This window comes from Lithobates pipiens, unplaced genomic scaffold (genome assembly GCF_037356315.1).
Source record: "Lithobates pipiens isolate NorthernLeopardFrog02 unplaced genomic scaffold, aLitPip1_a1.2 Scaffold_44, whole genome shotgun sequence".
Taxonomy (NCBI): domain Eukaryota; kingdom Metazoa; phylum Chordata; class Amphibia; order Anura; family Ranidae; genus Lithobates; species Lithobates pipiens.
Window position 1 is genome coordinate 849,604 of NW_027507870.1, and position 13,862 is coordinate 863,465.

Genomic DNA, 13,862 nt, shown 5'->3' on the forward strand with positions numbered 1-13,862 from the left:
CTGGCCACACAGGAAATGGTTGAATGGTGCTGTATTGCTGGGTGGGTGCGTCTGCTGAGGCCAGCACCAGGTAGGAGGTGAGTATTGCAGCCGGCTGGTTTGTATTATATAGAGCGGATCGGGCTCCTTATAGTCATTTCACATGCTGAGCCACAATTTGGCTATAAAAATCCTCATGGTAAATCCTTCAGGTCATCAGTGAAAAGCTCCTTCCGTCATAAAAGAAATCCCCGGGGATCCTGCCAGTCCACATCCTTCCTCCAGCAGGGTGACAACGCTATGTACCCCGCAATGAATTCCCCAAAGTGTTGTCACCCTGAGAGCCCCTGTGATGTCATAGAGCAAAGAAGAGGAACTCTTCAGGAGGAAGAAAAACACTGAGGGGGGGGGGGGGCTGAATATATAAACCCAACACCAGACATTTCTTTTTTTTAGTTTTAGGTGGGGGGTTGAAAATCTTTATCACTAATATAAAAATAAAGGGTGACACCCACAAATCTTTCCGTGATTGCTCCTAGAGTGACCCCGATTTATGGATCTGTCCCTCCCCCCACCTATCTGTAATGAAGCCCCACCCCCCATTATTTATATAGAGATGGAAATGATTTATAATAATGCAGCCCCGCCCCCCAGAAAGGAAACGATTGGTTACATATAAGATACATTGTAATCAGAGATCATCCTCTACAAAGTAACAATCTTACCGGAAATATTGTGACTTATTACAGACATCTAATCATTCCAACAATTCTATCCATTCCATGAACTCAGATGTGAGGCGTCATAAGAGCAGTGCAGGGGAACTACAACTCCCAGCATGCTCCGCAGACTCCGGGTTACCAGGTGGGATGCTGGGGGTTGTAGTCCTCCGGTAGGTATTCAGGGCAGAGCTCTCTGTATGGGGGAGAAGCTGTGTGTAGACATGTGACTACAGAGAACTACATTTCCCACAATGCTCCAGGCTCCCCGACCCCCCCCAGCCAATCAGCAGCGGAGAGGAACTTCCCGGATCTCAGGCTGCAGAGAGGAGCACAGAGGCTGCAGAGTGTGGCCCCTGGGAGCCCCAGACACAGGTCAGTGATATGTGTGGGGGGAGGGGGCTGTGTGTTATCAACAGATACATTGTATACAATCTCCATACACAGACATACATTGTATACAATCTCCATACACAGACAGATACATTGTATACAATCTCCATACACAGACATACATTGTATACAATCTCCATACACAGACATATACATTGTATACAATCTCCATACACAGCAATACATTGTATACAATCTCCATACACAGATACATTGTATACAATCTCCATACACAGACATACATTGTGTACAATCTCCATACACAGACAGATACATTGTATACATGATCCGTTTACAGACATACTGTGTACAAGATCAGTGTACACACACCCACACACAGGTTGAACTGGATGGACTGGTGTCTTTTTATTCATCCTTACCAACTATGTAATCCATACACAGATACATTGTATACAATCTCCATACACAGACATACATTGTATACAATCTCCATACACAGACATACATTGTATACAATCTCCATACACAGACATACATTGTATACAATCTCCATACACAGACATACATTGTATACAAGATTCCTCCATATAGATCTGTATACATTGATCACAGACACATGTAGAGATGATACAATGTACAGACTGGACAGTCATGTGATGACACGGATACAATGTACAAGCTGGACGGTCATGTGATGACACGGATACAATGTATAGACTGGACGGTCATGTGATGACACGGATACAATGTATAGGATGGACGGTCATGTGATGACACGGATACAATGTATAGACTGGACGGTCATGTGATGACACGGATACAATGTACAGACTGGACGGTCATGTGATGACACGGATACAATGTACAGACTGGACGGTCATGTGATGACACGGATACAATGTACAGGCTGGACGGTCATGTGATGACACGGATACAATGTATAGACTGGACGGTCATGTGATGACACGGATACAATGTATAGGATGGACGGTCATGTGATGACACGGATACAATGCATAGACTGGACGGTCATGTGATGACACGGATACAATGTATAGACTGGACGGTCATGCGATGACACGGATACAATGTATAGGATGGACGGTCATGTGATGACACGGATACGATGTACAGACTGGACGGTCATGTGATGACACGGATACAATGTATAGGATGGACGGTCATGTGATGACACGGATACAATGTATAGGATGGACGGTCATGTGATGACACGGATACAATGTATAGACTGGACGGTCATGCGATGACACGGATACAATGTATAGGATGGACGGTCATGTGATGACACGGATACGATGTACAGACTGGACGGTCATGTGATGACACGGATACAATGTATAGACTGGACGGTCATGCGATGACACGGATACAATGTATAGGATGGACGGTCATGTGATGACACGGATACAATGTATAGACTGGACGGTCATGCGATGACACGGATACAATGTATAGACTGGACGGTCATGCGATGACACGGATACAATGTATAGGATGGACGGTCATGTGATGACACGGATACAATGTATAGGATGGACGGTCATGTGATGACACGGATACAATGTATAGACTGGACGGTCATGTGATGACACGGATACGATGTATAGACTGGACGGTCATGTGATGACACGGATACGATGTATAGACTGGACGGTCATGTGATGACACGGATACAATGTATAGGCTGGACGGTCATGTGATGACACGGATACAATGTACAGACTGGACGGTCATGTGATGACACGGATACAATGTATAGGCTGGACGGTCATGTGATGACACGGATACAATGTATAGGCTGGACGGTCATGTGATGACACGGATACAATGTATAGACTGGACGGTCATGTGATGACACGGATACAATGTACAGACTGGACGGTCATGTGATGACACGGATACAATGTACAGACTGGACGGTCATGTGATGACACGGATACAATGTATAGGATGGACGGTCATGTGATGACACGGATACAATGTATAGGATGGACGGTCATGTGATGACACGGATACAATGTATAGACTGGACGGTCATGCGATGACACGGATACAATGTATAGGATGGACGGTCATGTGATGACACGGATACGATGTACAGACTGGACGGTCATGTGATGACACGGATACAATGTATAGACTGGACGGTCATGCGATGACACGGATACAATGTATAGGATGGACGGTCATGTGATGACACGGATACAATGTATAGACTGGACGGTCATGCGATGACACGGATACAATGTATAGACTGGACGGTCATGCGATGACACGGATACAATGTATAGGATGGACGGTCATGTGATGACACGGATACAATGTATAGGATGGACGGTCATGTGATGACACGGATACAATGTATAGACTGGACGGTCATGTGATGACACGGATACGATGTATAGACTGGACGGTCATGTGATGACACGGATACGATGTATAGACTGGACGGTCATGTGATGACACGGATACAATGTATAGGCTGGACGGTCATGTGATGACACGGATACAATGTACAGACTGGACGGTCATGTGATGACACGGATACAATGTATAGGCTGGACGGTCATGTGATGACACGGATACAATGTATAGACTGGACGGTCATGTGATGACACGGATACAATGTATAGACTGGACGGTCATGTGATGACACGGATACAATGTACAGACTGGACGGTCATGTGATGACACGGATACAATGTACAGACTGGACGGTCATGTGATGACACGGATACAATGTATAGGATGGACGGTCATGTGATGACACGGATACAATGTATAGGATGGACGGTCATGTGATGACACGGATACAATGTATAGACTGGACGGTCATGCGATGACACGGATACAATGTATAGGATGGACGGTCATGTGATGACACGGATACAATGTATAGGATGGACGGTCATGTGATGACACAGATACAATGTATAGACTGGACGGTCATGTGATGACACGGATACGATGTATAGACTGGATGGTCATGTGATGACACGGATACAATGTATAGGCTGGACGGTCATGTGATGACACGGATACAATGTACAGACTGGACGGTCATGTGATGACACGGATACAATGTATAGGATGGACGGTCATGTGATGACACGGATACAATGTACAGACTGGACGGTCATGTGATGACACGGATACAATGTACAGGCTGGACGGTCATGTGATGACACGGATACAATGTACAGGCTGGACGGTCATGTGATGACACGGATACAATGTACAGACTGGACGGTCATGTGATGACACGGATACAATGTATAGGCTGGACGGTCATGTGATGACACGGATACAATGTACAGGCTGGACGGTCATGTGATGACACGGATACAATGTATAGACTGGGGACTCTATTGGGGACACTGATGTAAGGGGGAGTCTGTTGGGGACAGTGATGTAAGGGGGACTCTGTTGGGGACAGTGATGTAAAGGGGACTCTGTTAGGGACGGGTATGTTAGGAGGGACTCTGTTAGGGACAGTGATATAAGGGGGACTCTGTTGGGGACACTGATGTAAGGGGGACTCTGTTGGGGACACTGATATAAGGGGGACTCTGTTGGGGACACTGATGTAAGGGGGGACTCTGTTGGGGACAATGATGTAAGGGGGAGTCTGTTGGGGACAATGATGTAAGGGGGACTCTGTTGGGGACAATGATGTAAGGGGGACTCTGTTGGGGACAATGATGTAAGGGGGAGTCTGTTGGGGACAATGATGTAAGGGGGAGTCTGTTGGGGACAATGATGTAAGGGGGAGTCTGTTGGGGACAGTGATGTAAGGGGGACTCTGTTGGGGACAATGATGTAAGGGGGAGTCTGTTGGGGACAGTGATGTAAGGGGGACTCTGTTAGGGACAGTAATGTAAGGGGGACTCTGTTAGTGATGGGTATGTTAGGGTGGACTCTGTTGGGGACAGTGATGTAAGAGGGGCCTCTGTTGGGGACATTGATGGACTCGGGGACAGTGATATAAGGGGGACTCTGTTGGGGACAATGATGTAAGGGGGGAGTCTGTTGGGGACAGTGATGTAAGGGGGAACTCTGTTGGCGACACTGTTGTAAGGGGGGAGCCCCAGACACAGGTCAGTGATATGTGGGGGGAGGGGGCTGTGTGTGATCAACAGATACATTGTATACAATCTCCATACACAGCACACAGGTTGAACTGGATGGACTGGTGTCTTTTTATTCATCCTTACCAACTATGTAATCCATACACAGACAGATACATTGTATACAATCTCCATACACAGACATACATTGTATACAATCTCCATACACAGACATACATTGTATACAAGATTCCTCCATATAGATCTGTATACATTGATCACAGACACATGTAGAGATGATACAATGTATAGGCTTGACGGTCATGTGATGACACGGATACAATGTATAGACTGGACGGTCATGTGATGACACGGATACAATGTACAGGCTGGACGGTCATGTGATGACACGGATACAATGTATAGACTGGACGGTCATGTGATGACACGGATACAATGTATAGACTGGACGGTCATGTGATGACACGGATACAATGTACAGGCTGGACGGTCATGTGATGACACGGATACAATGTATAGGATGGACGGTCATGTGATGACACGGATACGATGTACAGACTGGACGGTCATGTGATGACACGGATACAATGTACAGGCTGGACGGTCATGTGATGACACGGATACAATGTATAGGCTGGACGGTCATGTGATGACACGGATACAATGTATAGACTGGACGGTCATGTGATGACACGGATATAATGTATAGGATGGACGGTCATGTGATGACACGGATACAATGCATAGACTGGACAGTCATGTGATGACACGGATACAATGTATAGGATGGACGGTCATGTGATGACACGGATACAATGTATAGGATGGACGGTCATGTGATGACACGGATACAATGTATAGGCTGGACGGTCATGTGATGACACGGATACAATGTATAGGCTGGACGGTCATGTGATGACACGGATACAATGTATAGGATGGACGGTCATGTGATGAGACGGATACAATGTATAGACTGGACGGTCATGTGATGAGACGGATACAATGTATAGACTGGACGGTCATGCGATGACACGGATACAATGTATAGACTGGACGGTCATGTGATGACACGGATACAATGTATAGACTGGACGGTCATGCGATGACATGGATACAATGTATAGGATGGACGGTCATGTGATGACACGGATACAATGTATAGACTGGACGGTCATGCGATGACACGGATACAATGTATAGGATGGACGGTCATGTGATGACACGGATACGATGTACAGACTGGACGGTCATGTGATGACACGGATACAATGTATAGACTGTACAGTCATGTGATGACACGGATACAATGTATAGGATGGACGGTCATGTGATGACACGGATACGATGTACAGACTGGACGGTCATGCGATGACACGGATACAATGTATAGGATGGACGGTCATGTGATGACATGGATACGATGTACAGACTGGACGGTCATGTGATGACACGGATACAATGTATAGACTGGACGGTCATGTGATGACACGGATACAATGTATAGACTGGACGGTCATGTGATGACACGGATACAATGTACAGGCTGGACGGTCATGTGATGACACGGATACAATGTACAGACTGGACGGTCATGTGATGACACGGATACAATGTATAGGCTGGACGGTCATGTGATGACACGGATACAATGTACAGGCTGGACGGTCATGTGATGACACGGATACAATGTATAGACTGGACGGTCATGCGATGACACGGATACAATGTATAGGATGGACGGTCATGTGATGACACGGATACAATGTATAGACTGGACGGTCATGCGATGACACGGATACAATGTATAGACTGGACGGTCATGTGATGACACGGATACAATGTATAGACTGTACAGTCATGTGATGACACGGATACAATGTATAGGATGGACGGTCATGTGATGACACGGATACGATGTACAGACTGGACGGTCATGCGATGACACGGATACAATGTATAGACTGGACGGTCATGTGATGACACGGATACAATGTATAGACTGGACGGTCATGTGATGACACGGATACAATGTACAGACTGGACGGTCATGTGATGACACGGATACAATGTACAGACTGGACGGTCATGTGATGACACGGATACAATGTACAGGCTGGACGGTCATGTGATGACACGGATACAATGTACAGGCTGGACGGTCATGTGATGACACGGATACAATGTACAGACTGGACGGTCATGTGATGACACGGATACAATGTATAGGCTGGACGGTCATGTGATGACACGGATACAATGTACAGGCTGGACGGTCATGTGATGACACGGATACAATGTATAGACTGGGGACTCTATTGGGGACACTGATGTAAGGGGGAGTCTGTTGGGGACAGTGATGTAAGGGGGACTCTGTTGGGGACAGTGATGTAAAGGGGACTCTGTTAGGGACGGGTATGTTAGGAGGGACTCTGTTAGGGACAGTGATATAAGGGGGACTCTGTTGGGGACACTGATGTAAGGGGGACTCTGTTGGGGACACTGATATAAGGGGGACTCTGTTGGGGACACTGATGTAAGGGGGGACTCTGTTGGGGACAATGATGTAAGGGGGAGTCTGTTGGGGACAATGATGTAAGGGGGACTCTGTTGGGGACAATGATGTAAGGGGGACTCTGTTGGGGACAATGATGTAAGGGGGAGTCTGTTGGGGACAATGATGTAAGGGGGAGTCTGTTGGGGACAATGATGTAAGGGGGAGTCTGTTGGGGACAGTGATGTAAGGGGGACTCTGTTGGGGACAATGATGTAAGGGGGAGTCTGTTGGGGACAGTGATGTAAGGGGGACTCTGTTAGGGACAGTAATGTAAGGGGGACTCTGTTAGTGATGGGTATGTTAGGGTGGACTCTGTTGGGGACAGTGATGTAAGAGGGGCCTCTGTTGGGGACATTGATGGACTCGGGGACAGTGATATAAGGGGGACTCTGTTGGGGACAATGATGTAAGGGGGGAGTCTGTTGGGGACAGTGATGTAAGGGGGAACTCTGTTGGCGACACTGTTGTAAGGGGGGAGCCCCAGACACAGGTCAGTGATATGTGGGGGGAGGGGGCTGTGTGTGATCAACAGATACATTGTATACAATCTCCATACACAGCACACAGGTTGAACTGGATGGACTGGTGTCTTTTTATTCATCCTTACCAACTATGTAATCCATACACAGACAGATACATTGTATACAATCTCCATACACAGACATACATTGTATACAATCTCCATACACAGACATACATTGTATACAAGATTCCTCCATATAGATCTGTATACATTGATCACAGACACATGTAGAGATGATACAATGTATAGGCTTGACGGTCATGTGATGACACGGATACAATGTATAGACTGGACGGTCATGTGATGACACGGATACAATGTACAGGCTGGACGGTCATGTGATGACACGGATACAATGTATAGACTGGACGGTCATGTGATGACACGGATACAATGTATAGACTGGACGGTCATGTGATGACACGGATACAATGTACAGGCTGGACGGTCATGTGATGACACGGATACAATGTATAGGATGGACGGTCATGTGATGACACGGATACGATGTACAGACTGGACGGTCATGTGATGACACGGATACAATGTACAGGCTGGACGGTCATGTGATGACACGGATACAATGTATAGGCTGGACGGTCATGTGATGACACGGATACAATGTATAGACTGGACGGTCATGTGATGACACGGATATAATGTATAGGATGGACGGTCATGTGATGACACGGATACAATGCATAGACTGGACAGTCATGTGATGACACGGATACAATGTATAGGATGGACGGTCATGTGATGACACGGATACAATGTATAGGATGGACGGTCATGTGATGACACGGATACAATGTATAGGCTGGACGGTCATGTGATGACACGGATACAATGTATAGGCTGGACGGTCATGTGATGACACGGATACAATGTATAGGATGGACGGTCATGTGATGAGACGGATACAATGTATAGACTGGACGGTCATGTGATGAGACGGATACAATGTATAGACTGGACGGTCATGCGATGACACGGATACAATGTATAGACTGGACGGTCATGTGATGACACGGATACAATGTATAGACTGGACGGTCATGCGATGACATGGATACAATGTATAGGATGGACGGTCATGTGATGACACGGATACAATGTATAGACTGGACGGTCATGCGATGACACGGATACAATGTATAGGATGGACGGTCATGTGATGACACGGATACGATGTACAGACTGGACGGTCATGTGATGACACGGATACAATGTATAGACTGTACAGTCATGTGATGACACGGATACAATGTATAGGATGGACGGTCATGTGATGACACGGATACGATGTACAGACTGGACGGTCATGCGATGACACGGATACAATGTATAGGATGGACGGTCATGTGATGACATGGATACGATGTACAGACTGGACGGTCATGTGATGACACGGATACAATGTATAGACTGGACGGTCATGTGATGACACGGATACAATGTATAGACTGGACGGTCATGTGATGACACGGATACAATGTACAGGCTGGACGGTCATGTGATGACACGGATACAATGTACAGACTGGACGGTCATGTGATGACACGGATACAATGTATAGGCTGGACGGTCATGTGATGACACGGATACAATGTACAGGCTGGACGGTCATGTGATGACACGGATACAATGTATAGACTGGACGGTCATGCGATGACACGGATACAATGTATAGGATGGACGGTCATGTGATGACACGGATACAATGTATAGACTGGACGGTCATGCGATGACACGGATACAATGTATAGACTGGACGGTCATGTGATGACACGGATACAATGTATAGACTGTACAGTCATGTGATGACACGGATACAATGTATAGGATGGACGGTCATGTGATGACACGGATACGATGTACAGACTGGACGGTCATGCGATGACACGGATACAATGTATAGACTGGACGGTCATGTGATGACACGGATACAATGTATAGACTGGACGGTCATGTGATGACACGGATACAATGTACAGACTGGACGGTCATGTGATGACACGGATACAATGTACAGACTGGACGGTCATGTGATGACACGGATACAATGTACAGGCTGGACGGTCATGTGATGACACGGATACAATGTACAGACTGGACGGTCATGTGATGACACGGATACAATGTATAGGCTGGACGGTCATGTGATGACACGGATACAATGTACAGGCTGGACGGTCATGTGATGACACGGATACAATGTATAGACTGGACGGTCATGCGATGACACGGATACAATGTATAGGATGGACGGTCATGTGATGACACGGATACAATGTATAGACTGGACGGTCATGCGATGACACGGATACAATGTATAGGATGGACGGTCATGTGATGACACGGATACGATGTACAGACTGGACGGTCATGTGATGACACGGATACAATGTATAGACTGGACGGTCATGTGATGACACGGATACAATGTATAGACTGTACAGTCATGTGATGACACGGATACAATGTATAGGATGGACGGTCATGTGATGACACGGATACGATGTACAGACTGAACGGTCATGTGATGACACGGATACAATGTATAGACTGTACAGTCATGCGATGACACGGATACAATGTATAGGATGGACGGTCATGTGATGACACGGATACGATGTACAGACTGGACGGTCATGTGATGACACGGATACAATGTATAGACTGGACGGTCATGTGATGACACGGATACATTGTACAGACTGGACGGTCATGTGATGACACGGATACAATGTACAGACTGGACGGTCATGTGATGACACGGATACAATGTACAGACTGGACGGTCATGTGATGACACGGATACAATGTACAGACTGGACGGTCATGTGATGACACGGATACAATGTATAGGCTGGACGGTCATGTGATGACACGGACACAATGTACAGGCTGGACGGTCATGTGATGACACGGATACAATGTATAGACTGGGGACTCTATTGGGGACACTGATGTAAGGGGGAGTCTGTTGGGGACAGTGATGTAAGGGGGACTCTGTTGGGGACAGTGATGTAAGGGGGACTCTGTTGGGGACAGTGATGTAAAGGGGACTCTGTTAGGGACGGGTATGTTAGGAGGAACTCTGTTAGGGACAGTGATATAAGGGGGACTCTGTTAGGGACACTGATATAAGGGGGACTCTGTTGGGGACACTGATGTAAGGGGGGACTCTGTTGGGGACAATGATGTAAGGGGGGACTCTGTTGGGGACAATGATGTAAGGGGGAGTCTGTTGGGGACACTGATGTAAGGGGGGACTCTGTTGGGGACAATGATGTAAGGGGGAGTCTGTTGGGGACAGTGATGTAAGGGGGACTCTGTTAGTGATGGGTATGTTAGGGGGGACTCTGTTAGGGACAGTCATGTAAGGGGGACTCTGTTAGTGATGGGTATGTTAGGGGGGACTCTGTTGGGGACATTGATGGACTCGGGGACAGTGATATAAGGGGGACTCTGTTGGGGACACTGATGTAAGGGGGACTCTGTTGGGGACAATGATGTAAGGGGGAGTCTGTTGGGGACAGTGATGTAAGGGGGACTCTATTGGCGACACTGTTGTAAGGGGGGAGCCCCAGACACAGGTCAGTGATATGTGGGGGGGCAGGGGGCTGTGTGTGATCAACAGATACATTGTATACAATCTCCATACACAACACACAGGTTGAACTGGATGGACTGGTGTCTTTTTATTCATCCTTACCAACTATGTAATCCATACACAGATACATTGTATACAATCTCCATACACAGACATACATTGTATACAATCTCCATACACAGACATACATTGTATACAATCTCCATACACAGATACATTGTATACAATCTCCATACACAGACATACATTGTATACAAGATTCCTCCATATAGATCTGTATACATTGATCACAGACACATGTAGAGATGATACAATGTATAGGCTTGACGGTCATGTGATGACACGGATACAATGTATAGGCTGGACGGTCATGTGATGACACGGATACAATGTATAGACTGGGCGGTCATGTGATGACACGGATACAATGTATAGACTGGACGGTCATGTGATGACACGGATACAATGTATAGACTGGACGGTCATGTGATGACACAGATACAATGTACAGGCTGGACGGTCATGTGATGACACGGATACAATGTACAGGCTGGACGGTCATGTGATGACACGGATACAATGTATAGAATGGACGGTCATGTGATGACACGGATACGATGTACAGACTGGACGGTCATGTGATGACACGGATACGATGTATAGACTGGACGGTCATGTGATGACACGGATACAATGTATAGACTGGACGGTCATGTGATGACACGGATACAATGTATAGACTGGACGGTCATGTGATGACACGGATACAATGTATAGGATGGACGGTCATGTGATGACACGGATACGATGTACAGACTGGACGGTCATGTGATGACACAGATACAATGTATAGGATGGACGGTCATGTGATGACACGGATACGATGTACAGACTGGACGGTCATGTAATGACACGGATACAATGTATAGGATGGACGGTCATGTGATGACACGGATACGATGTACAGACTGGACGGTCATGTGATGACACGGATACAATGTATAGACTGGACGGTCATGTGATGACACGGATACAATGTATAGACTGGACGGTCATGTGATGACACGGATACAATGTATAGACTGGACGGTCATGTGATGACACGGATACGATGTACAGACTGGACGGTCATGTGATGACACGGATACAATGTACAGGCTGGACGGTCATGTGATGACACGGATACAATGTATAGACTGGACGGTCATGTCATCGTATGGGAAGTCGGCTCTTTCCCATGTTCTGCTTTTTCTAGGAGAAGTAAAACCAGTAAAGTCCTGCGGGCTCCTCTCCGGGAACCAATCACAGCGCTGTGTTATGTTGGAAGGCTGGCCGCAGGCTAGCCTGAATTTGTAGGAGGAGTCTGAGGGCTTTAAATCCCTCCTCCTCCATCAGAGCCTTCGTCGGCTCATTTCTGGGTGGAGGCACTGCTGGAGTCTGCCCATCCGCATCAACCCATTCCACGAGGGGGCCTTCCTGCCTGTCGTTCACACGAGGGGATTCAGCCACCATCAGCTTGGCTCTACGAGGGGGCCGCGCCGTCCGCCCGCTTCTCCCGCTGTTCCGCCGGGAGAGGGGGGGATTCGGCTGCTGGCCGGCTCTCCTGTCCTGGGGTGCCCGTCCACTTCTCCCGCTGTTCCGCCGGGAGAGGGGGGGATTCAGCTGCTGGCCGGCTCTCCTGTCCTGGGGTGTCCGTCCACTTCTCCCGCTGTTCCGCCGGGAGAGGGGGGTTTTGACTGCTGGTTAGCTCCACTGTGGTGGGGGGGGGGGGGGGAATCTGGCTCCACGTGGGGCCGCCTGCTTCTCCCGCTGTTCCACCGGGAGGGGGAGGGGAGGGTTCGGCCGCCCATCAGCTCTCTCTGCCGCACTGATCTGGCTCCAGGAGGGGGCCACGCCGTCTGCCCGCTTCTCCCGCTGTTCCGCCGGGAGGGGGGGGGATTCGGCTGCCCGCCGGCTTCCCTGTCCTGGGGGAGTCTGGCTCTACGTGGGGGCCGCTCACTTC

The 13,862-nt window shown here is 47.7% G+C and overlaps 1 protein-coding gene across 2 annotated transcripts in view; it reads left to right on the forward strand.

Annotated features, from left to right (window-relative positions):
* Positions 1 to 995: 995 nt before the first annotated feature.
* The window catches only part of MYORG (myogenesis regulating glycosidase), a 39,094-nt gene continuing 26,227 nt past the window's right edge, over positions 996 to 13,862 (forward strand). The window contains exon 1 of one of the 2 annotated variants that reach the window (XM_077467036.1): positions 996 to 1,073. The gene's annotated coding sequence lies outside the window, so the exon portion shown is untranslated. Of the gene's footprint in view, positions 1,074 to 11,826; positions 11,844 to 13,862 lie in introns of those variants that run through there. The other variant, XM_077467038.1, reaches the window with a different exon arrangement.